This window comes from Ranitomeya variabilis, chromosome 2 (assembly GCF_051348905.1).
Source record: "Ranitomeya variabilis isolate aRanVar5 chromosome 2, aRanVar5.hap1, whole genome shotgun sequence".
NCBI classification, from domain to species: Eukaryota; Metazoa; Chordata; class Amphibia; order Anura; family Dendrobatidae; genus Ranitomeya; species Ranitomeya variabilis.
In genome coordinates, this window is record NC_135233.1 from 677,780,098 (window position 1) to 677,802,900 (window position 22,803).

General features: G+C 43.0%; 1 long non-coding RNA gene across 1 annotated transcript in view; it reads left to right on the forward strand.

The window, feature by feature from the left end:
- LOC143809824 (uncharacterized) overlaps positions 1-22,803 on the forward strand; it is a 124,730-nt gene that overhangs the window by 2,851 nt on the left and 99,076 nt on the right. The gene's annotated exons all lie outside the window — the stretch shown is intronic.

The window sequence follows — 22,803 nt, forward strand, 5'->3', positions numbered from 1 at the left end:
AGAGCCATATGCTCTGCAAGTTTGCAAAGCAAGACAGACACACCCAACCCTTTGCTGCAGGGTTTTTAAAATGGAATATGTAGCCATGGGCCACATGTAAGACCCGGTCCAGAGGGAGCGAACTTCCCCACTACCATCCTGTAGTTCACTCCAAAAATAAACTCCCTTAACGGGGTTTCCTGAACACTGCCTAGGCCAAATAGCTTTTCCAGGTGCAAACTTTTATTTTTCCTTGTGACTCACAAGCATCCTGCTGTGAACACAAGGCACTTCAGCGAGTCTAATAGAACTCCGTCTGCATCCTAGGGAATACATATCGACCCTCGCATATGATCCCCCTCACTGCCTCACATATCCCCCCCTTTAAAGCTTGTGGAGTTGAACACTTGTCACCATGCAGGGGGCCTGTGACAGGGCATCCGCATTTCCCTGCGTTTTTCCCACCCGATATTAAATTAAAATTCTGCAGGGATAGAAACCATCTGATGACCCGAGCATTCCTCTCCTTGGCATTCCTCATCAATACCAAGGGTGAATGATCTGTCACCAAGTGAAACGGTCGACTGAGTAAATAATAGCGTAGGGATTCCAAGGCCTACTTATTGTCGAGACACTCCTCCACTACACTATAATTTTTCTCAGCCAAGGTGAGTTTCCTACTTAGGTATGTGACCGGATGTTCCTCCCCGTTCACCTCCTGCAAAGGGACCGCTCCTAGGCCTACATTAGAGGCATTCGTCTGTACAATAGAGCAATTCTGGAAGTTGGGGCTAATGAGGACGGGCTGTCCACACAGCAAAACCTTCATGGATTCGTACACTTCCTCTGCCTGGGGGTTCGACCAAACCATGACCGACTTCTTTCCCTTGAGGAGATCAGTTAGGGGTGTTGTTCTCCCCAAAAAATTAGGTATAAACTTCCGGTAATACCCGATGGTGGTAACAGGTCGGGGCCAGTTCTGAATAACCTCGATTTTATTTCTTTGGGGTGTGATAACCCCACGGCTGATCTCGTATCCCAAGTAACGGGCTTCATCGAGCCCTACCTCAAGTTTCTTGGAATTCACCCTCAAGCCCACGGCTTGATCTATTACCGCTTACACCCGGGACAAGTGGGTATGCCAGTCAGTACTAAAGATGATGTCATCCAAGTACGCTGATGCAGACTTCCAATGAAGTTCCAGCACTAGGTACATCAACCTCTGGAACGTGGCTGGGGCCCCATGTAGTCCAAAGGGCAGGGCGACATAGTGGTACAGACCCTCCAGGTTTATGAAGGCGGTCTTTTCCTTTGCTGACTCTTTAAGAGGCACCTGCCAATAACCCTTAGTCAGATCTAGCATGGTAAAGTACTGGACCTGACCCAGTTACTCTATCAGTTCGTCCACCCCGGTCACTGGGTAAAGGTCGAACTTCGACACCTCATTTAATTTATGGAAATCATTACAGAATCATAATGATCCATACGGCTTCGGGATTAGCACAAGCAGGCTAGCCCAGTCACTCCAAGATTCTTTAACTACTCCCACCTGTAGCATATGGCATACCTCACGATGGCTTGTCTCTGGGCCTGAGTACACGGTACGGTTTAATTCGTACCCTTACGTGAGGCTCGGTGACAATGTCATGCTGGATGACAGAGGCACGACTGGGTAGCCTCAAGAATACGTCCGTATACTCTTATACTAATTTCCTCACCTCTCACCGCTGCTGTTTCGATATGGTGTCTGTCTCTTTACCTCTCTCGGCCTCCATCCGGGCCGATATCGAAGGGTCCTCAGATGACATGTCTCGAGTCACATCCATAAGCATACACTCCCGGTCGTTCCACACCTTCAGCAGATTGACGTAATACAACGGTTCAGGTTTTCTTTTCCTGGGCTGGTAAACTAGGTAGTTTACTTCCCCCACTTTTTTCCAAACTTCATATGGCCCATGCCACTTGGCCATAAGCTTGCTTTCGGTGGTGGACACCAAAACCAACACCAGATCTGCTTTAAAGGAGCGGAACGTGGCCTTTTTGTTACATACGCGGCTCTTTTACTATAGGCATAACCGCTGCAATTCAGTCCTGCATATTGGCCCCATGCTCAATGACACTCTTATGTGGCGTAGGTTCCTTATCCCACATCTCTTTGGCTATGTCCAGCAGACCTCTAGGATGCCTGCCATACAGTAGCTCAAAGGGTGAAACTCCCGTGGAAGTCTGCGGTACCTCGTGAATGGCGAACATCAAGTAGGGCCACAACATGTCCCAATACCTTCCATCCTTGGAAACTACCTTTTTCAACATGGAGTTGTGGGTTTTGTTGAAACACTTGACTAATCCGGCGGTCTGAGGGTGATACACCGACATGCGCAACTGTTTTATTTTTAGAAGCTTGCACAGTTCCTTCGTCATCTTGTACATGAAAGGAGTCCCCTGATCAGTGAGGATCTCCTTCAGTAGCCCAAGGCAACAAAACATGGCAAACAACTCCCGGGTGATAAGCTTAGCTGAGGTGTGCCGAAGCAGAATGGCCTCCAGATACCGGGTGGTGTAGTCTACTACCACTAATATGTGTTGGTGACCCCAGGCGGATTTTACTATCAGCCCAACAGATCCATCGCAATCCACTCAAAAGGTACCTCTATGATGGGCAGAGGTACCAATGGACTCTGGTAGTTTGCGATGGGTGAGGTTAGTTGGCACTCCGGACATGTGTCACAGTACCTTTGGACCTCCGTGTAGACCCCAGGCCAAAAAAAAAAGCTGCAGTATGGCCCTAAAGTGCCATACCAGCATGTGGGTGTGAGCCATTTTGAGCACTGCCCGATGGTAGGATTGGGGCACTACCAGTTGTTCCACCATCTCATCCCAGATTTTATCCACCCTGTATAACATGGGGGATAGCCATGCGGGGGAAAACTGCTTTGGCACCTGGTTGCTGAGCCACCCCATTTATCTCTATCACCCTTTCTCATGCCCGGGCCAGAGTGTGATCCTGGAGCTGACCTGTCCCGTACTTACCAGGGTACACTTCCAGCTCGGGAATCAGTGAGATCTCCTCGATCTCTCCTGCCAATACCTCTAGTGGAACACTATCGGGGTTACACTCTGACCCTAAGTTGGCGAACCCCGATTCAGGATCTTCGGGTTCCGCACCCAAAATAACATTTTCCTTGAGAGGGTTAATCCTAGTCTCCCATAGGAACCAGAATTGGGGCAAGTCTCTTCCCAACACAGTCCCATGTAGAAGGGACTTCACCACTCCCATCGCATGTTTTATTTCTCCACACTGTGTGGAAAAAGTAACCTCTGCGATCGGGTACTCTCGGAGGTCCCCATGTATACACACCACCCCCACTTTACGTCTACTGTGGTTGTCCATGGTAACCAGGGACCCATGGACCAGAGTCTCTAAGCTCCCTGAGTCCAAGAGAACCTCCATTTGGTACCCATTGACGAGTACTTGGCACAGTTGAGGTTCCCTGCTGGCAGTGCCTGTAGTTGCAGTGCAGACTGGCTGGGCATACATAGACATGCGGCGAGTATACATACAGTCCATGGGTTCAGCTATCGGGGCAGTTGGCAGCCACATGGCCGGGCCCTTGGCACCGCCAGCACTTAATAGTTGCGGCACGACCAGATGTTGGGGCAGATTTATGGGAAACGGGACTTTTGTCGCCCTCACTTCAGGGTACCCCCTCAGTACGGGCTCGGTTCTGATTAGCCCCAACAGAGGATCATGGATTTTTCCCAAGCTCCTGGCCTGGCGGTGGCCAATGGGACAGCCGAAGTGGATCAGTGTCCTGTACAAAGTCCTGAGTGGTCGCATACTGCTCAACCAGTCCAACCACCTGGTCCAGAGTGCCCGGGTCCCCTTGCCCCACCCAACGCTGTATGGCTGCTGGCAGCGCCCTCACCAGCTGGTCGATCACTACCCTCGCTACCATCTGGATCTGGTTTAACCCCTTCATGACCCAAGCTTTTATTGGTTTTGCGTTTTCACTTTTCGCTCCCCTCCTTCCCAGAGCCATAACTTTTTTATTTTTCTGTCATTATGGCCATGTGAGGGCTTATTTTTTTGCGGGTTTTAGCATGTCGTGTACTAGAAAACGGGAAAAAATTTCAAGTGCGGTGAAATTGCAAAAAAAGTGCAATCCCACATTTGTTTTTTGTTTGTCTTTTTTGCTAGGTTCACTAAATGCTAAAAGTGACCTGCCATTTTGATTCTCCAGGTCATTGCGAGTTCATAGACACCAAACATGTCTAGGTTATTTTTTATCTAAGTGGTTAAAAAAAAATAAAAATTGCAGTTTTCTAATACCCGTTACGTCTCCATTTTTCGTGATCTGGGGTTGGGTGAGGGCTTATTTTTTGTGTGCCGAGTTGACGTTTTTATTCATACCATTTTGGTGCAGATACATTTTTTTGATTGCCCGTTATTGCATTTTAATTCAAAGTCACGGCGCCCCCAAAAATGTTATTCTGGCGTTTCGAATTTTTTTTCTGGCTACGCCATTTAGCGATCAAGTTAATCCTTTTTTTATTGATAGATCGAGCGATTCTGAATGCGGCGATACCAAATATGTGTAGGTTTGATTTTTTTTATTGTTTTATTTTGAATGGGGCGAAAGGGGGGTGATTTATACTTTTATATATTTTTTATTTTTTTCATATTTTTTAAAAAATTTTTTTTTACTTTTGCCATGCTTCAATAGCCTCCATGGGAGGCTAGAACTTGGCATAGCCTGATCGGCTCTGCTACATAAGAGCGATGCTTAGATCGCTCCTATGTAGTAGATTTACCTCATGGCTATGAGCGCTGACCACAAGGTGGCGCTCACAGCAATCCGGCATCAACAACCATAGAGGACTTCAATAGACCTCTGGTTGTCATGCCGATGCATCGCTGACCTCAGATCACTTGATGGGGGTCAGCGATGCGCGCATTTCCCGCCCGATGGCCGGAAGCGGTAGTTAAATGCCGCTGTCAGCTTTTGAAAGCGTCATTTAACTAGATAATAGTGGCGGGTGGATTGCGATTCCACCCACCGCTATTGCGGGCACATGTGAGCTGACATGTCCCGGCTTTGATGCAGGCTCACTGCCGGAGCCCGCATCAAAGCAGGCGTTCTGACCTCAGACGTACTATCCTATCCGAGGTCAGAAAGGGGTTAATCTCAGGCTTAAGCCATTTTTTTGTCGGCTGCAACAAGTCATATACCTGACACTTGGCGGGTCGAGTTTCCACAAAAGACCATTGGAATACCCGTTGTGCACGTACATATGTGTTAACCCCCATTCGGGCAAGGATCTCACCTTTCAGTTTCCCATAGTCTAGGGCATCATCCTGACTGAGGTCCAAGTAGGCTTTCTGGGCATCTCCCGTCAGGAAGAGGGCCACTACTTTATACAACTGAGAAAACACCAAGCTCTCGCGCTCTGCAGTGCGCTCGAAGACGATGAGGAAGGCCTCCATGTCATCCTCAGGACCCACCTTCCTCAGCGCTGACCAGACTTTGTACCAGGCCACCGAAGGGATTGAGGTCGCTGGTAGGGCCACTGATGCGTTTCGACCATGAGGTCTTAATCAGACCATGATTAAGACCTCACTGTCGAAATGCGTCAGTCGCTAGCCATCCTGGGCTTCCAAATCTATCCACTACATGTCCTTTTAATGTTTCTATAATAAACGTGAAGTTTTATTTCCTGACCACGCTGGATAACTTTTTTTGCATTGTTTGCTTCTGCATGCCCAGAGCTTGGGCGACTCCCTGCGTGGACTCCATCTTCATCTGAAGAATTGATATATGGTGAGCTTACTCTGCTATTCCCTGTCCCTATATCTAGATCTATATAAATACAGTACAGACCAAAAGTTTGGACACACCTCATTTAAAGATTTTACTGTATTTTCATGACTATGAAAATTGTACATTCACACTGAAGGCATCAAAACAATGAATTAACACATGTGGAATTATATATATATATATATATATATATATATATATATATATATATATATATATATATATATATATATATATATATACTTATATTCTAGGTTCTTCAAAGTAGCCACCTTTTGCTTTGATGACTGCTTTGCACACTCTTGGCATTCTCTTGATGAGCTTCAAGAGGTAGTCACTGGGAATGGTCTTCCAACATTCTTTAAGGCGTTCCCAGAGATGCTTAGCACTTGTTGGCCCTTTTGCCTTCACTCAGTGGTCCAGCTCACCCCAAACCATCTCAATTGGGTTCAGGTCTGATGACTGTGGAGGCCAGGGCATCTGGCGTAGCACCCCATCACTCTCCTTCTTGGTAAAATAGCCCTTATACAGCCTGGAGGTGTGTTTGGGGTCATTGTCCTGTTGAAAAATAAATGATGGTCCAACTGAACGCAAACCGGATGGAATAGCATGCCGCTGCAAGATGCTATGGTAGCCATGCTGGTTCAATATGCCTTCAATTTTGAATAATTCCCCAACAATGTCACCAGCAAAGCACCACCACACCATCACACCTCCTCCATGCTTCACCGTGGGAACCAGGCATGTAGAGTCCATCAGTTCACCTTTTCTGCGTCGCACAAAGACACGGTGGTTGGAACCAAAGATCTCAAATTTGGACTCATCAGACCAAAACACAGATTTCCACTGGTCTCATGTCCGTTCCTTGTGTTCTTTAGCCCAAACAAGTCTCTTCTGCTTGGTGCCTGTCCTTAGCAGTGGTTTCCTAGCAGCTATTTTACCATGAAGTCTCCTCTTAACAGTTGTTGTAGAGATGTGTCTGCTGCTAGAACTCTGTGTGACATTGACCTGGTCTCTAATCTGAGCTGCTGTTAACCTGCGATTTCTGAGGCTGGTGACTCGGATAAACTCATCCTCAGAAGCAGAGGTGACTCTTGGTCTTCCTTTCCTGGGGCGGTCCTCATGTGAGCCAGTTTCTTTGTAGCGCTTGATGGTTTTTGCCACTGCACTTGGGGACACTTTCAAAGTTTTCCCAATTTTTCGGACTGACACCTTCATTTCTTAAAGTAATAATGGCCACTCATTTTTCTTTACTTGGCTGCTTTTTTCTTGCCATAATACAAATTCTAACAGTCTATTCAGTAGGACTATCAGCTGTGTATCCACCAGACTTCTGCACAACATAACTGATGTTCCCAACACCATTTATAAGGCAAGAAATCCCACTTATTAAACCTGACAGGGCACACCTGTGAAGTGAAAACCATTCCCGGTGACTACCTCTTGAAGCTCATCAAGAGAATGCCAAGAGTGTGCAAAGCAGTCATCAAAGCAAAAGGTGGCTACTTTGAAGAACCTAGAATATAAGACATATTTTCAGTTGCTTCACACTTTTTTGTTAAGTATATAATTCCACATGTGTTAATTCATAGTTATGATGCGTCAGTGTACAATTTTCATACTCATGAAAGTACATAAAAATATTTAATTGAGAAGGTGTGTCCAAACTTTTGGTCTGTACTGTATATATATATACAGTACAGACCAAAGGTTTGGACACACCTTCTCATTTAAAGATTTTTCTGTATTTTCATGGCTATGAAAATTGTACATTCACACTGAAGGTATCAAAACTATGAATTAACACATGTGGAATTATATACTTAACAAACAAGTGTGAAACAACTGAAATTATGTCTTATATTCTAGGTTCTTCAAAGTAGCCACCTTTTGCTTTGATGACTGCTTTGCACACTCTTGGCATTCTCTTGATGAGCTTCAAGAGGTAGTCACCGGGAATGGTTTTCACTTCACAGGTGTGCACCGTCAGGTTTAATAAGTGGGATTTCTTGCCTTATAAATGGGGTTGGGACCATCAGTTGTGCTGTGCAGAAGTCTGGTGGATACACAGCTGATAGTCCTACTGAATAGACTAAGAATTTGTATTATGGCAAGAAAAAAGCAGCTAAGTAAAGAAAAACGAGTGGCCATCATTACTTTAAGAAATGAAGGACAGTCCGTCTGAAAAATTGGGAAAACTTTGAAAGTGTCCCCAAGTGCAGTGGCAAAAACCATCAAGCGCTAAAAAGAAACTGGCTCACATGAGGACCGCTCCAGGAAGGGAAGATCAAGAGTCACCTCTGCTTCTGAGGATGTTTATCCACATCACCAGCCTCAGAAATCGCAGGTTAACAGCAGCTTAGATTAGACACCAGGTTAATGCCACACAGAGTTCTAGCAGCAGACACATCTCTACAACAACTGTTAAGAGGAGACTTTGTGCAGCAGGCCTTCATGGTAAAATAGCTGCTAGGAAACCACTGCTAAGGACAGGCAACAAGCAGAAGAGACTTGTTTGGACTAAAGAACACAAGGAATGGACATTAGACCAGTGGAAATCTGTGCTTTAGTCTGATGAGTCCAAATTTGAGATCTTTGGTTCCAACCACGTGTCTTTGTGCGACACAGAAAAGGTGAACAGATGGACTCTACATGCCTGGTTCACACCGTGAAGCATGGAGGAGGAGGTGTGATGGTCTGGGGGTGCTTTGCTGGTGACACTGTGGGGGATTTATTCAAAATTGAAGGCATACTGAACCAGCATGGCTACCACAGCATCTTGCAGCGGCATGCTATTCTGTTATGATCTGGTGACCTTGGAGCCGCATGAGAGACTTTCTCAGGAGTAGGTGGTACCTGTACTGACCGCAAACCCTAATCTAACACCGCAACTAGAAGTAGCCGTGGGATGTACCTAACACGTCCTAGACATCTCGACACAGCCGGAGGACTAAATACCCCTATAGATGGAAATGGGAATTCTATCTTGCCTCAGAGCAGAACCCCAAAGGATAGGCAGCCCCCCACAAATATTGACTGTGAGTATAAGAGGAAAGACACATGCAGGGAGAAAAACAGGATTTAGCAAAAGAGGCACTTCTAGGTAAATAGAAAAGAATAGGACAGAATTCTAAGCGGTCAGTATTAACCCCTTCACCCCCAAGGGTGGTTTGCACGTTAATGACCGGGCCAATTTTTACAATTCTGACCACCGTCCCTTTATGAGGCTATAACTCTGGAACGCTTTGACGGATCTTGGCGATTCTGACATTGTTTTCTCGTGACATATTGTACTTCATGTTAGTGGTAAAATTTATTCAATATAACTTGAGTTTATTTGTGAAAAAAATGGAAATTTGGCGAAAATTTTGAAAATTTTGCAATTTTCCAACTTTGAATTTTTATGCCCTTAAATCACAGACATATGTCACGCAAAATACTTAATAAGTAACATTTCCCACATGTCTACTTTACATCAGTACAATTTTGGAACCAAAATTTTTTTTTGTGACGGAGTTATAAGGGTTAAAAGTTGACCAGCAATTTCTCATTTTTACAACACCATTTTTTTTTAGGGACCACATCTCATTTGAAGTCATTTTGAGGGGTCTATATGATAGAAAATACTCAAGTGTGACACCATACTAAAAACTGCACCCCTCAAGGTGCTCAAAACCACATTCAAGAAGTTTATTAACCCTTCAGGTGTTTCACAGGAATTTTTGGAATGTTTAAATAAAAATGAACATTTAACTTTTTTTCACACAAAATTTATTTCAGCTCCAATTTGTTTTATTTTACCAAGGGTAACAGGAGAAAATGGACCCCAAAAGTTGTTGTACAATTTGTCCTGAGTACGCTGATACCCCATATGTGGGGGTAAACCATTGTTTGGGCGCATGGCAGAGCTTGGAAGGGAAGGAGCGCCATTTGACTTTTCAATGCAAAATTGACTGGAATTGAGATGGGACGCCATATTGAGTTTGGAGAGCCCCTGATGTGCCTAAACACTGAAACCCCCTACAAGTGACACCATTTTGGAAAGTAGACCCCCTAAGGAACTTATCTTGATGTGTGGTGAGCACTTTGACCCACCAAGTGCTTCACAGAAGTTTATAATGCAGAGCCGTAAAAATAAAAAATCATATTTTTTCACAAAAATGATCTTTTTGCCCCCAATTTTTTATTTTCCCAAGGGTAAGAGAAGAAATTGGACCCCAAAAAATGTTGTGCAATTTTTCCTGAGTACGCTGATACCCCATATGTGGGTGTAAACAATTGTTTGGGCACATGGCAGAGCTTGGAAGGGAAGGAGCGCCATTTGACTTTTCAATGCAAAATTGACTGGAATTGAGATGGGACGCCATGTTGCGTTTGGAGAGCCCCTGATGTGCCTAAACATTGAAACTCCCTACAAGTGACACCATTTTGGAAAGTAGACCCCCTAAGGAACTTATCTAGATGTGTGGTGAGCACTTTGACCCACCAAGTGCTTCACAGAAGTTTATAATGCAGAGCCGTAAAAATAAAAAATCATATTTTTTCACAAAAATGATCTTTTCGCCCCCAATTTTTTATTTTCCCAAGGGTAAGAGAAAAAATTGGACCCCAAAAAATGTTGTGCAATTTGTCCTGAGTACGCTGATACCCCATATGTGGGTGTAAACCATTGTTTGGGCGCATGGCAGAGCTTGGAAGGGAAGGAGCGCCATTTGACTTTTCAATGCAAAATTGACTGGAATTGAGTTGGGACGCCATGTTGCGTTTGGAGAGCCCCTGATGTGCCTAAACATTGAAACTCCCTACAAGTGACACCATTTTGGAAAGTAGACCCCCTAAGGAACTTATCTAGATGTGTGGTGAGCACTTTGACCCACCAAGTGCTTCACAGAAGTTTATAATGCAGAGCCGTAAAAATAAAAAATCATATTTTTTCACAAAAATGATCTTTTTGCCCCCAATTTTTTATTTTCCCAAGGGTGAGAGAAGAAATTGGACCCCAAAAAATGTTGTGCAATTTGTCCTGAGTACGATGATACCCCATATGTGGGTGTAAACCATTGTTTGGGCGCATGGCAGAGCTTGGAAGGGAAGGAGCGCCATTTGACTTTTCAATGCAAAATTGACTGGAATTGAGATGGGACGCCATGTTGCGTTTGGAGAGCCCCTGATGTGCCTAAACGTTGAAACTCCCTACAAGTGACACCATTTTGGAAAGTAGACCCCCTAAGGAACTTATCTAGATGTGTGGTGAGCACTTTGACCCACCAAGTGCTTCACAGAAGTTTATAATGCAGAGCCGTAAAAATAAAAAATCATATTTTTTCACAAAAATGATCTTTTCGCCCCCAATTTTTTATTTTCCCAAGGGTAAGAGAAGAAATTGGACCCCAAAAAATGTTGTGCAATTTGTCCTGAGTACGCTGATAACCCATATGTGGGTGTAAACCATTGTTTGGGCGCATGGCAGAGCTTGGAAGGGAAGGAGCGCCATTTGACTTTTCAATGCAAAATTGACTGGAATTGAGTTGGGACGCCATGTTGCGTTTGGAGAGCCCCTGATGTGCCTAAACATTGAAACTCCCTACAAGTGACACCATTTTGGAAAGTAGACCCCCTAAGGAACTTATCTAGATGTGTGGTGAGCACTTTGACCCACCAAGTGCTTCACAGAAGTTTATAATGCAGAGCCGTAAAAATAAAAAATCATATTTTTTCACAAAAATGATCTTTTTGCCCCCAAGTTTTTATTTTCCCAAGGGTAAGAGAAGAAATTGGACCCCAAAAAATGTTGTGCAATTTGTCCTGAGTACGATGATACCCCATATGTGGGTGTAAACCATTGTTTGGGCACATGGCAGAGCTTGGAAGGGAAGGAGCGCCATTTGACTTTTCAATGCAAAATTGACTGGAATTGAGATGGGACGCCATGTTGCGTTTGGAGAGCCCCTGATGTGCCTAAACATTGAAACTCCCTACAAGTGACACCATTTTGGAAAGTAGACCCCCTAAGGAACTTATCTAGATGTGTTTTGAGAGCTTTGAACCCCCAAGTGTTTCACTACAGATTATAACGCAGAGCCGTGAAAATATATATATTTTTTTTCTCAAAAATGATTTTTTAGCCCCCAGCTTTGTATTTTTACAAGGGTAACAGAATAAATTGGACCCCAAAATTTGTTTTCCAATTTGTCCTGAGTACGCTGATACCCCATATGTGGGGGGGAACCACTGTTTGGGTGCATGACAGAGCTCGGAAGGGAAGGAGCGCCATTTGGAATGCAGACTTAAATGGATTGGTCAGCAGCCGTCACGTTGCATTTGCAGAGCCCCTGATGTACCCAAACAGTACAAACCCCCACAAGTGACCCCATATTGGAAACTAGACCTCCCAAGGAACTTATCTAGATGTGTTTTGAGAACTTTGAACCCCCAAGTGTTTCACTAAAGTTTATAGCGCAAAGCCGTGAAAATAAAAATTCTTTTTTTTTTTCACAAAAATGATTTTTTAGCCCCCAGTTTTGTATTTTCACAAGGGTAACAGGATAAATTAGACCCCAAAAGTTGTTGTCCAATTTGTCCTGAGTACGCTGATACCCCATATGTGGGGGGGAACCACTGTTTGGGTGCATGACAGAGCTCGGAAGGGAAGGAGCGCCATTTGGAATGCAGCCTTAAATGGATTGGTCTGCAGGCGTCACGTTGCATTTGCAGAGCCCCTGATGTACCCAAACAGTACAAACCCCCCACAAGTGACCCCATATTGGAAACTAGACCTCCCAAGGAACTTATCTAGATGTGTTGTGAGAACTTTGAACCCCCAAGTGTTTCACTACAGTTTATAACGCAGAGCCGTGAAAATAAAACATCTTTTTTTTCCCACAAAAATGATTTTTAGCCCCCCAAATTTTTATTTTCCTAAGGATAACAAGAGAACTTGGACCCCAGAAGTTGTTGTTCAATTTGTCCCGAGTACGCTGATAACACATATGTTGGGGTAAACCCCTTTTTGGGCGCACGGGAGAGCTCGGAAGGGAAGGAGCACTGTTTTACTTTTTCAACGCAGAATTGGCTGGAATTGAGATTGGACGCCATGTCGCGCTTGGAGAGCCCCTGATGTGCCTGGACAGTGGAAACTCCCCAATTCTACCTGAAACCCTAACCCAAACACACCCCTAACCCTAATCCCAACGGTAACCCTAACCACACCCCTAGCCCTGACACACCCATAATTCTAATCCCAACCCTAATCCAAACGTAAATGTAATCCAAACCCTAACCCTAACTTTAGCCCCAACCCTAACTTTAGCCCCAACCCTAACTTTACCTCCAACCCTAGCCCTAACCCTAACCCTAACCCTACCCCTAACCCTAAATGTGACTGAAATACGTGGCACTGAAATACGTGGCACTGAAATACGTGGCACTGAAATACGTGGCACTGAAATACGTGGCACTGAAATACGTGATACGTGGCACTTAAATACGTGGCACTGAAACACGTGGCACTGAAATACGTGATATGTGGCACTGAAATACGTGGCACTGAAATACGTGGCACTGAAATACGTGGCACTTAAATACGTGGCACTGAAATACGTGGCACTTAAATACGTGGCACTTAAATACGTGGCACTTAAATACGTGGCACTGAAATATGTGATACATGGCACTTAAATACGTGGCACTGAAATACGTGGCACTGAAATATGTGGCACTTAAATACGTGGCACTTAAATACGTGGCACTTAAATACGTGGCACTGAAACATGTGATACGTGGCACTTAAATACATGGCACTGAAACACGTGGCACTGAAATACGTGATACGTGGCACTGAAATACGTGGCACTGAAATACGTGGCACTGAAATACGTGCAACTGAAATACGTGGTACTAAAATATGTGGCACTGAAATACGTGATACGTGGCACTGAAATACGTGATACGTGGCACTGAAATACGTGGCACTGAAACACGTGGCACTGAAACACGTGGCACTGAAATACGTGATACGTGGCACTGAAATACGTGGCACTGAAATACGTGGCACTGAAATACGTGGCACTATGACTGTCAGAAAATGTTCATTAAACGGTTAGGGGTGAGGTTAGGGGTAGAGTTAGGGTTAGGGTTTGGATCACTTTATCACCTTGATGGTGGTGGGTGGCTTTTCAGTGTGTTTTCTGTTTTTTTTCGATAAAAATGCATGCGTTTTTAACGCAAACGCATGTGCTTAAAAACACAAGAAAATACTGCAGGTTGTATTTCTGAAAATGAACGCATGCAGAAAAAAAACGCATGCGTTTGAAAACGCGACCAAACGCGTACAAAAAAACCGCATGCGTTTTCAATGTTAAATATAGGGAAAAAACGCATGCGTTTTTTTGTGCAAAAAACGCTGCAGACAAAAACGCAAGTGTGAAACCAGTGACGCTTTTTATAGCAAAAAAGTTTTTGCGTCTCCACATTTTGAGACCTATAATTTTTCCACATTTTGCTCCACAGAGTCATGTGAGGTCTTGTTTTTTGCGGGACGAGTTGACGTTTTTATTGGTAACATTTTCGGACACGTGACCGTTTTTGATCGCTTTTTATTCCGATTTTTGTGAGGCAGAATGACCAAAAACCAGCTATTCATAAATTTCTTTTGGGAGAGGCGTTTATACCGTTCCGCGTTTGGTAAAATTGATAAAGCAGTTTTATTCTTCGGGTCAGTACGATTACAGCGATATCTCATTTATATCATTTTTTTATGTTTTGGCGCTTTTATACGATAAAAACTATTTTATAGAAAAAATAATTATTTTGGTATCGCTTTATTCTCAGGACTATAACTTTTTTATTTTTTTGCTGATGATGCTGTATGGCGGCTTGTTTTTTGCGGGACAAGATGACGTTTTCAGCGGTACCATGGATATTTATATCAGTCTTTTTGATCGCGTGTTATTCCACTTTTTGTTCGGCGGTATGGTAATAAAGCGTTGTTTTTTGCCTCGTTTTTTTTTTTTTTTCTTACGGTGTTTACTGAAGGGGTTAACTAGTGGGGCAGTTTTATAGGTTGGGTCGTTACGGACGCGGCGATACTAAATATGTGTACTTTTATTGTTTTGTTTTTTTTATTTAGATAAAGAAATGTATTTATGGGAATAATATATATATTTTTTTTATTATTTATTTAGGAATTTTTTTCTTTTTTTTTTTACACATGTGGAAAAAATTTTTTTAAACTTTTTTACTTTGTCCCAGGGGGGGACATCACAGATCATTGATCTGGCAGTGTGCACAGCACTCTGCCAGATCTGCGATCTGCTGTGCAGGGCTGCAGGCTTACCAGTGTCTGCTCTGAGCAGGCACTCGGTAAGCCACCTCCCTCCCTGCAGGACCCGGATGCCGCGGCCATCTTGGATCCGGGACCTGCAGCCAGGAAGGAGGTAGGAGACCCTCGCAGCAACGCGATCACATCGCGTTGCTCCGGGGGTCTCAGGGAAGCCCGCAGGGAGCCCCCTCCCTGCGCGATGCTTCCCTATACCGCCGGTACACTGCGATCATGTTTGATCGCTGTGTGCCGGGGGTTAATGTGCCGGGGGCGGTCCATGACCGCTCCTGGCACATAGTGCCGGATGTCAGCTGCGATAGGCAGCTGACACCCGGCCGCGATCGGCCGCGCTCCCCCCGTGAGCGCGGTCGATCGCGTATGACGTACTATCCCGTCGGTGGTCATACGGGCCCACCCCACCTCGACGGGATAGTACGTCTGATGTCAGGAAGGGGTTAAAATCCTAAAAACATCCACAGCAGATAATACAAATATTCCACATCTAACTAAAGACATAGAAAGTATATCTGCATCTCCTGAGAATCCAGCATGACTGAAAAATCCAAACAAAGTTTAAGCTGGACAAAAACACAATAAATTGCACTGAATTGCAAAGCACACTGCATGTGTGCACAGAGACAAAAAAACAGACACTTATCATAGCTGAATTTGCAGCAGGGCATGAGGAGCCAGAGAGAGATGCAATCCCTCCAAGTACAATGGGCAACTGGCACAGACTCATGGATCCTGCACACCTAAATACCTAATAGAGCTGCAATCAGCAGAAACACCTGCCCGGATTACAACCCCAAGACAACTGCACTACCACCAACAAGCACCGGAGGGAGCCCAAGAGCAGAATTCACAACACTATTCCATCCGGTTTGCGTTTAGTTGGACCATCATTTATTTTTCAACAGGACAATGACCCCAAACACACCTCCAGGCTGTGTAAGGGCTATTTCACCAAGAAGGAGAGTGATGGGGTGCTACACCAGATGACCTGGCCCTCCACAGTCACCAGACCTGAACCCAATCGAGATGGTTTGGGGTGAGCTGGACCGCAGAGTGAAGGCAAAAGGGCCAACAAGTGCTAAGCATCTCTGGGAACTCCTTCAAGATTGTTGGAAGACCATTCCCGGTGACTACCTCTTGAAGCTCATCAAAAGAATGTCAAGAGTGTGCAAAGCAGTCATCAAAGCAAAAGGTGGCTACTTTGAAGAACCTAGAATGTAAGTCATAATTTCAGTTGTTTGACACTTTTTTGTTAAGTACATAATTCCAAATGTGTTAATTCATAGTTTTGATGCCTTCAGTGTGAATGTACAATTTTCATAGTCATGAAGATACAGAGAAATCTTTAAATGAGGTGTGTCCAAACTTTTGGTCTGTACTGTATATATATATATATATATATATATATATATATATATATATATATATATACAGTATATAGGTTCCTAATCCCCCTGTATGGTATGATGTTCCCTCACAGCCCCCATATATAGTATGATGGTCCCCCACTGCCCACACAAAAAATACCTTAATCTAGCCACAAACTCTGTCTCCTCTTATATCCTGTCTTTCTTACAGTGGATGTAAGCAGCGCAATGCAGTGATGTAATCTCTCCTACCAATGTGCCTTGTGTAGCGCCAGCCTCCAGCAGGCGAAGGGGCAGCGGTATCCTGCGGCCTGCCAAAGTCCGTGATGGAGCCGATGGCTCTGTGCTCCATCACAGTTATTAACATTATCAGCATCCTGAGAATGCAGATACTGTTAATAGTGTCGCAATTGGTGCAGCCCATGGCCGGCCAGGCCTATCTGTGCCTGGGAATAGCTTGTGTCTGACATATCTTTACTATTTCTTTAGTTCCCAGGAGACATATAGGTTTTATTTCTTTTTCTCTGATGATCAAATGTTGGTATCTTAATTTTTTTGTCTATGTTTATTTTTACAATTTATAATGGTGTGGAATTACAGTTATATGAAAAAGTTTGGGCACCCCTATTAATCTTAAGCTTAATGTTTTATAAAAATTGGTTTTTTTGCAACAGCTATTTCAGTTTCATATATCTAATAACTGTTGGACACAGTAACGTTTCTGCCTTGAAATGAGGTTTATTGCACTAACAGAAAATGTGCAATCTGCATTCAAACAAAATTTGACAGGTGCATAAGTACGGGCACCTCACCAGAAAAGTGACATTAATATTTAGTAGATCCTCCTTTTGCAAAAATAACAGCCTCTAGTCGCTTCCAGTAGCTTTTAATGAGTTCCTGGATCCTGGATGAAGGTATTTTTGACCATTCCTCTTTACAAAACAATTCCAGTTCAGTTAAGTTTGATGGTCGCTGAGCATGGACAGCCCTCTTCAAATGATCCCACAGATGTTCAATGATATTCAGGTCTGGGGACTGGGATGGCCGTTCCAGAACAGTGTAATTGTTCCTCTGCATGAATGCCTGAGTAGATTTGGAGCGGTGTTTTGGATCATTGTCTTGCTGAAAGATCCATCCCCTGCGTAACTTCAACTTTGTCACTGATTCATGAACATTATTGTCAAGAATCTGCTGATACTGAGAGGAATCCATGCGTCCCTCAACTTTAACAAGATTCCCGGTGCCGGCATTGGCCACACAGCCTCAAAGCATGATGGAACCTCCACCAAATTTTACTGTGCCACCATGCATAACGCCTTTTTGTATGACCAAACAACTCAATCTTGGTTTCATCAGTCCACAGGATCTTCTTCCAAAAATAAATTGGCTTCTCCAAATGTGCTTTTGCATACCTCAGCCGACTCTGTTTGTGGCGTGCTTGCAGAAACGGCTTCTTTCACATCACTCTCCCATACAGCTTCTCCTTGTGCAAAGTGCGTTGTATAGTTGACCGATGCACAGTGACACCATCTGCAGCAAGTTGATGCTGCAGCTCTCTGGAGGTGGTCTGAGGATTGTCCTTAACTGATCTCACCATTCTTCTTCTCTGCCTTTCTGATTTTTTTCTTGGCCTGCCACTTCTGGCCTTAACAAGAACTGTACTTGTGTTCTTCCATTTCCTTACTATGTTCCTCACAGTGGAAATTGACAGGTTAAATCTCTTAGACAGCTTTTTGTATCCTTCCCCTGAACAACTATGTTGAATAATCTTTGTTTTCAGATCATTTGACAGTTGTTTTGAGGAGCCCATGATGCCACTCTTCAGAGGAGATTCAAACAGGAGAACAACTTGCAAGTGGTCACTTTAAGTAGCTTTTCTCATGATTGCATACACCTGGCTATGAAGTTCAAAGCTCAATGAGGTTACAAAACAAAAAAAAGTGCTTTAGTAAGTCAGTAAAAGTAGGTAGGAGTATTTAAAACAAGAAAATGATAAGGGTGCCCATACTTATGCACCTGTCAAATTTTGTTTGAATGCAGATTGCACATTTTCTGTTAGTACAATAAACCTCATTTCAAGGCAGAAATATTACTGTGTCCAACAGTTATTAGATATATGAAACTGAAATAGCTGTTGCAAAAAAAAATTTTTTAAAAAACATTAAGCTTAAGATTAATAGGGGTGCCCAAACTTTTTCATATAACTGTATTTGTGTTGAATCACCTAATGGTAATGAAAATCCTCTTGGTACCAAATGGGAAACTGGCATGTCTGTACTGAATTAGGACTAGTGGACTTAGTGTCCTGTGTCCTTGCTTATATTTAGTTTGTACTTATATGCCTAAATGAAATCTATTGTTTTTTAAATTACAGTGGCTTTATACACACTGCTCAAAAAATAAGAGAACTATTTTTTATCCACTATTTTTTAGCCATCTTAACCCCTTAGTGACAAGGCCACATTTTTGAAATCTCACCAATGTCACTTTATCTGGTAATAACTCTGGAATGTTTCAACATGTCCCAGTGATTCTGAGATTGTCTTTTCGTGACACATTTTATTTTATGACAATGGTAAATTTAGGTTGATATGTTTTGTGTTTAATTATAAAAAATATAAGAAATGTGAGAGGAATTTCAAAATATTTGCAATTTTCAAATTTTGAATGATTATATCCCTTTAATCCAGATACTGTGGCATGTAAAAGTTTGGGCACCATTGGTCAAAATTACTGTTATTGTGAACAGTTAAGCATGTTGAAAATGAAATGATCTCTAAAAGGCCTGAAGTTAAAGATGATTCATTTCCTTTGTATTTTAGGCAAAAAAAATATATATATTTTCATCTTTTACATTTTAAAAATTACAAAAAGGAAAATGGGACAATGCAAGCATGGCATGTAAAAGTTTTGGCACCCCTTGTCAAAATTACTGTTATTGTGAACAGTTAAGCAAGTTAAATGATCTCTAAAAGGCCTAAAGTTTAAGCTGATACATTTCCTTTGTATTTTAGGCAGAAAAAGATATACAGCTCTGGCAAAAATTAAGAGACCACCACATCAAAACCCTGTCATGTGCAGCCCAATCTCCAGACCTGAACCCCATTGAAAACCTCTGGAATGTAATCGAGAGGATACTGGGTAGTCACAAGCCATCAAACAAAGAAGAACTACTTAAATTTTTGCTCCAGAAGCAGTGTGAAAGACTGGTGGAAAGCATGCCAAAACGCATGAAAACTATGATTAAAAATCATGGTTATTCCACAAAATATTGATTTCTGAACTCTTCCTGAGTTAAAACATTAGTATTGTTGTTTCTAAATGATTATGAACTTATTTTCTTTGCATTATTTGAAGTCTGAAAGCGCTGTTTTTTTTTAATTTTGACCATTTTTCTTTGTCAGAAAAAAACAAACAAAAATGATTGCTTGGAAATTCGGAGACATGTTGTCCGAAGTTTATAGACTAAAAGAACAATTTACATTTTACTCAAAAATATACCTATAAAGAAAAAAATCAGACAAACTGAACATTTTGCAGTGGTCTCTTACAGTTTGCCAGAGCTGTATATATATATTTTCATGTGTCACATTTTAAAAATTGCAAAAAAGAAAATGGGCCGATGCAAAAGTTTTGGCACTCTGCATGGTTAGTACTTAGTAGCATCCCCTTTTGCAAGTATCACAGCTTGTAAACGCTCTTTGTAGCCAGACAAGAGTCTTTCAATTCTTGTTTGAGGGATTTTCATCTATTCTTTCTGGAAAATTCTTCCAGTTCTGTGAGATTCCTGGGTCATCTTGCATTCACTGCTATTATGAGGTCCAGCCATAGATTTTCAATTATGTCCAGATCCGGGGACTGTGAGGGCCATTTTAAAACCTTTAGCTTGTGCCTTTTGAGGTAGTCTATTGTATATTTTGACGTGTGTTTAGGATCATTATCCATTTGTAGAAGCCGTCATTTCAATTTCAGCTTTTTTACAGATGTTGTTAAGTTTGCATCAAGGAATTGTTGAAATTTCATTGAATTCATTCTTCCCTTTAGCCATGAAATGTTCATCGCGCCATTGGCTGCAATACAACCCCAAAGCACAATTGATCCACCCTGTGCTTAATGGTTGGTGAGATGTTCTTTTCCTGAAATTCTGTGCCCTTTTTTCTCCACATGGTATCTTTGATCGTTTTGGCCAAAGAGTTCTATTTTAATTTCATCGGTCCACACGACATGTTTCCAAAATGCTCCAAGCTTGTTTAGATGTTCTTTTGCATACTTCTGATGCTGAATTTTATGGTGAGGATGCAGGAGAGGTTGTCTTTTGAAAACTCTTTCATGAAGGTCATATTTGTGCAGGTGTCTGTGACAATGTACCACAACTCCAGAGTCTGTTAAATCTTTCTGAAGGTCTTTTGCAGTAAAGTGGGGGTTCTCATTAGCCTCGCTAGCATTCGTATGAGCAGCTCTCACTGAAATGTTGCTTGGTTTTCCAGACCTTATCTTAACCTCCACTGTTCCTGTTAATCGCCACTTAATTACATTTCGGACTGAGGAAAGGGCAACTTGAAAATGCTTTGCTGTCTTCTTATTGCCTTCTCCTGCTTTTTGGGCCTCTATCATTTTCAATTTCAGAGTGCTAGGCAGCTGCTTAGAAGAACCCATGGCTGATGTTTTTGGGCACAAGGTTACAGGAGGCTGGGTTTTTATAAAGCTGGGAAATTTGCAACACGTATCCTTTCCACTTTCCAGGAAACTGTACATGTAGGAATGATCGGACCTGACACCAAGATGGTGCACCACCACATTATGGGTGTCAGGTCCGAGCATTCCTCCATGAACAGTTTCCTGGAAAGTGGATTGGTCATCGTGGGCCAGTTGAATTGCCACCAAGGTATCCCGATCTGACCCCCTTAGACTTTTATCTTTGGGGTCATCTGAAGGCAATTGTCTATGCTGTGAAGATACGAGATGTGCAGCATCTGAAACAACGGATACTGGAAGCCTGTGCTAGCATTTCTTCTGTGGTGTTGCTATGAGTGAGTCAAAAATGGGAGAAGAGGGTTGCATTGACAATCCAACACAATGGGCAGCACTTTGAACACATTTTATAAGTGGTCATAAACTTGTAAATAACTAATGAAAGAATAAAGTTACGTTAAAACCAAGCACACCATTGTTTTTCTTGTGAAATTCTCATTAAGTTTAATGTGTCACATGACCTTCCCATTGAAAAAATAAAGTTGGATCCAAAATGGCTGACTTCAAAATTGCCACCATGGTGTATCCATATACATGGCCCACCCTGTATACAAAATCCAGCTGCTGCAGCATCTCAACAAGGATGACCCAGATCGGCGCTGAACTTGCAGAATGAGCAAAACAAAAATTGGAACAGGGCCCTCAGTTTGCACAGAACATTATGTTCAGTGATGAGGCAAACTTTTTTGGGTGGGCCATTTATATGGATACACCTGAATCGAATGGGAATGGTGACAGTTTTCTTGCGTAGGGTGTCTTGCATTGAAATCTGCTGCAATGACCCGGGTACTGCATTCACCAGACATCAGCATAATTTCTATCCGCTCCTCACGTGTTAACCTCTGCGATATGTCAATGGCTGTAAACAAAGAGAAACTTATAAATAACTCATGAAAGAATAAAGTTATGTTAAAACCAAGCACACCATTGTTTTTCTTGTGAAATTTTCAATAAGTTTGATGTGATTCTGTAATGCTGTAGATAAGCCACCGATGTTACCTGAAAGAGGAGAAAAAGACGTTAGATTATACTCACCAGGGGCGGTCCCGCTCCGATGGGCGTCTCAGGTCCGGTACAGCGCCTCCCATCTTCATTCCATGATGTCCTCTTCTGGTCTTCACGCTGCGGCTCCGGCGCAGGCGTACTTTGTCTGCTCTGTTGAGGGCAGAGCAAAGTAATGCAGTGTGCAGGCGGCGGAAAGGTCAGAGAGGCCCGGCGCCTGCACACTGCAGTACTTTGCTCTAATAACGGTGAGCTTACCTCATCATCGATTTTAGGGTGACAGGTTCCCTTTAACTAGTTGTTCACAATAACAGTAATTTTGTCCAGGGGTGCCCAAACATTTACATTCCACTGGAGTCGTACCACACAAAATCATTAAGGGTATGTGCACACGTTCCGGATTATTCGTGGATTTTTTGCGTTTTTTCGGTGGCTTTCCATAGCAAAAACGCTTTAAAAAACAGACATTAAGCATCCCATCATTTTTAACCCCTTCCCGACCTGTGATGCCACTTAGACCTCATGAAAGTCGGTGCCAATCTGACCTGTG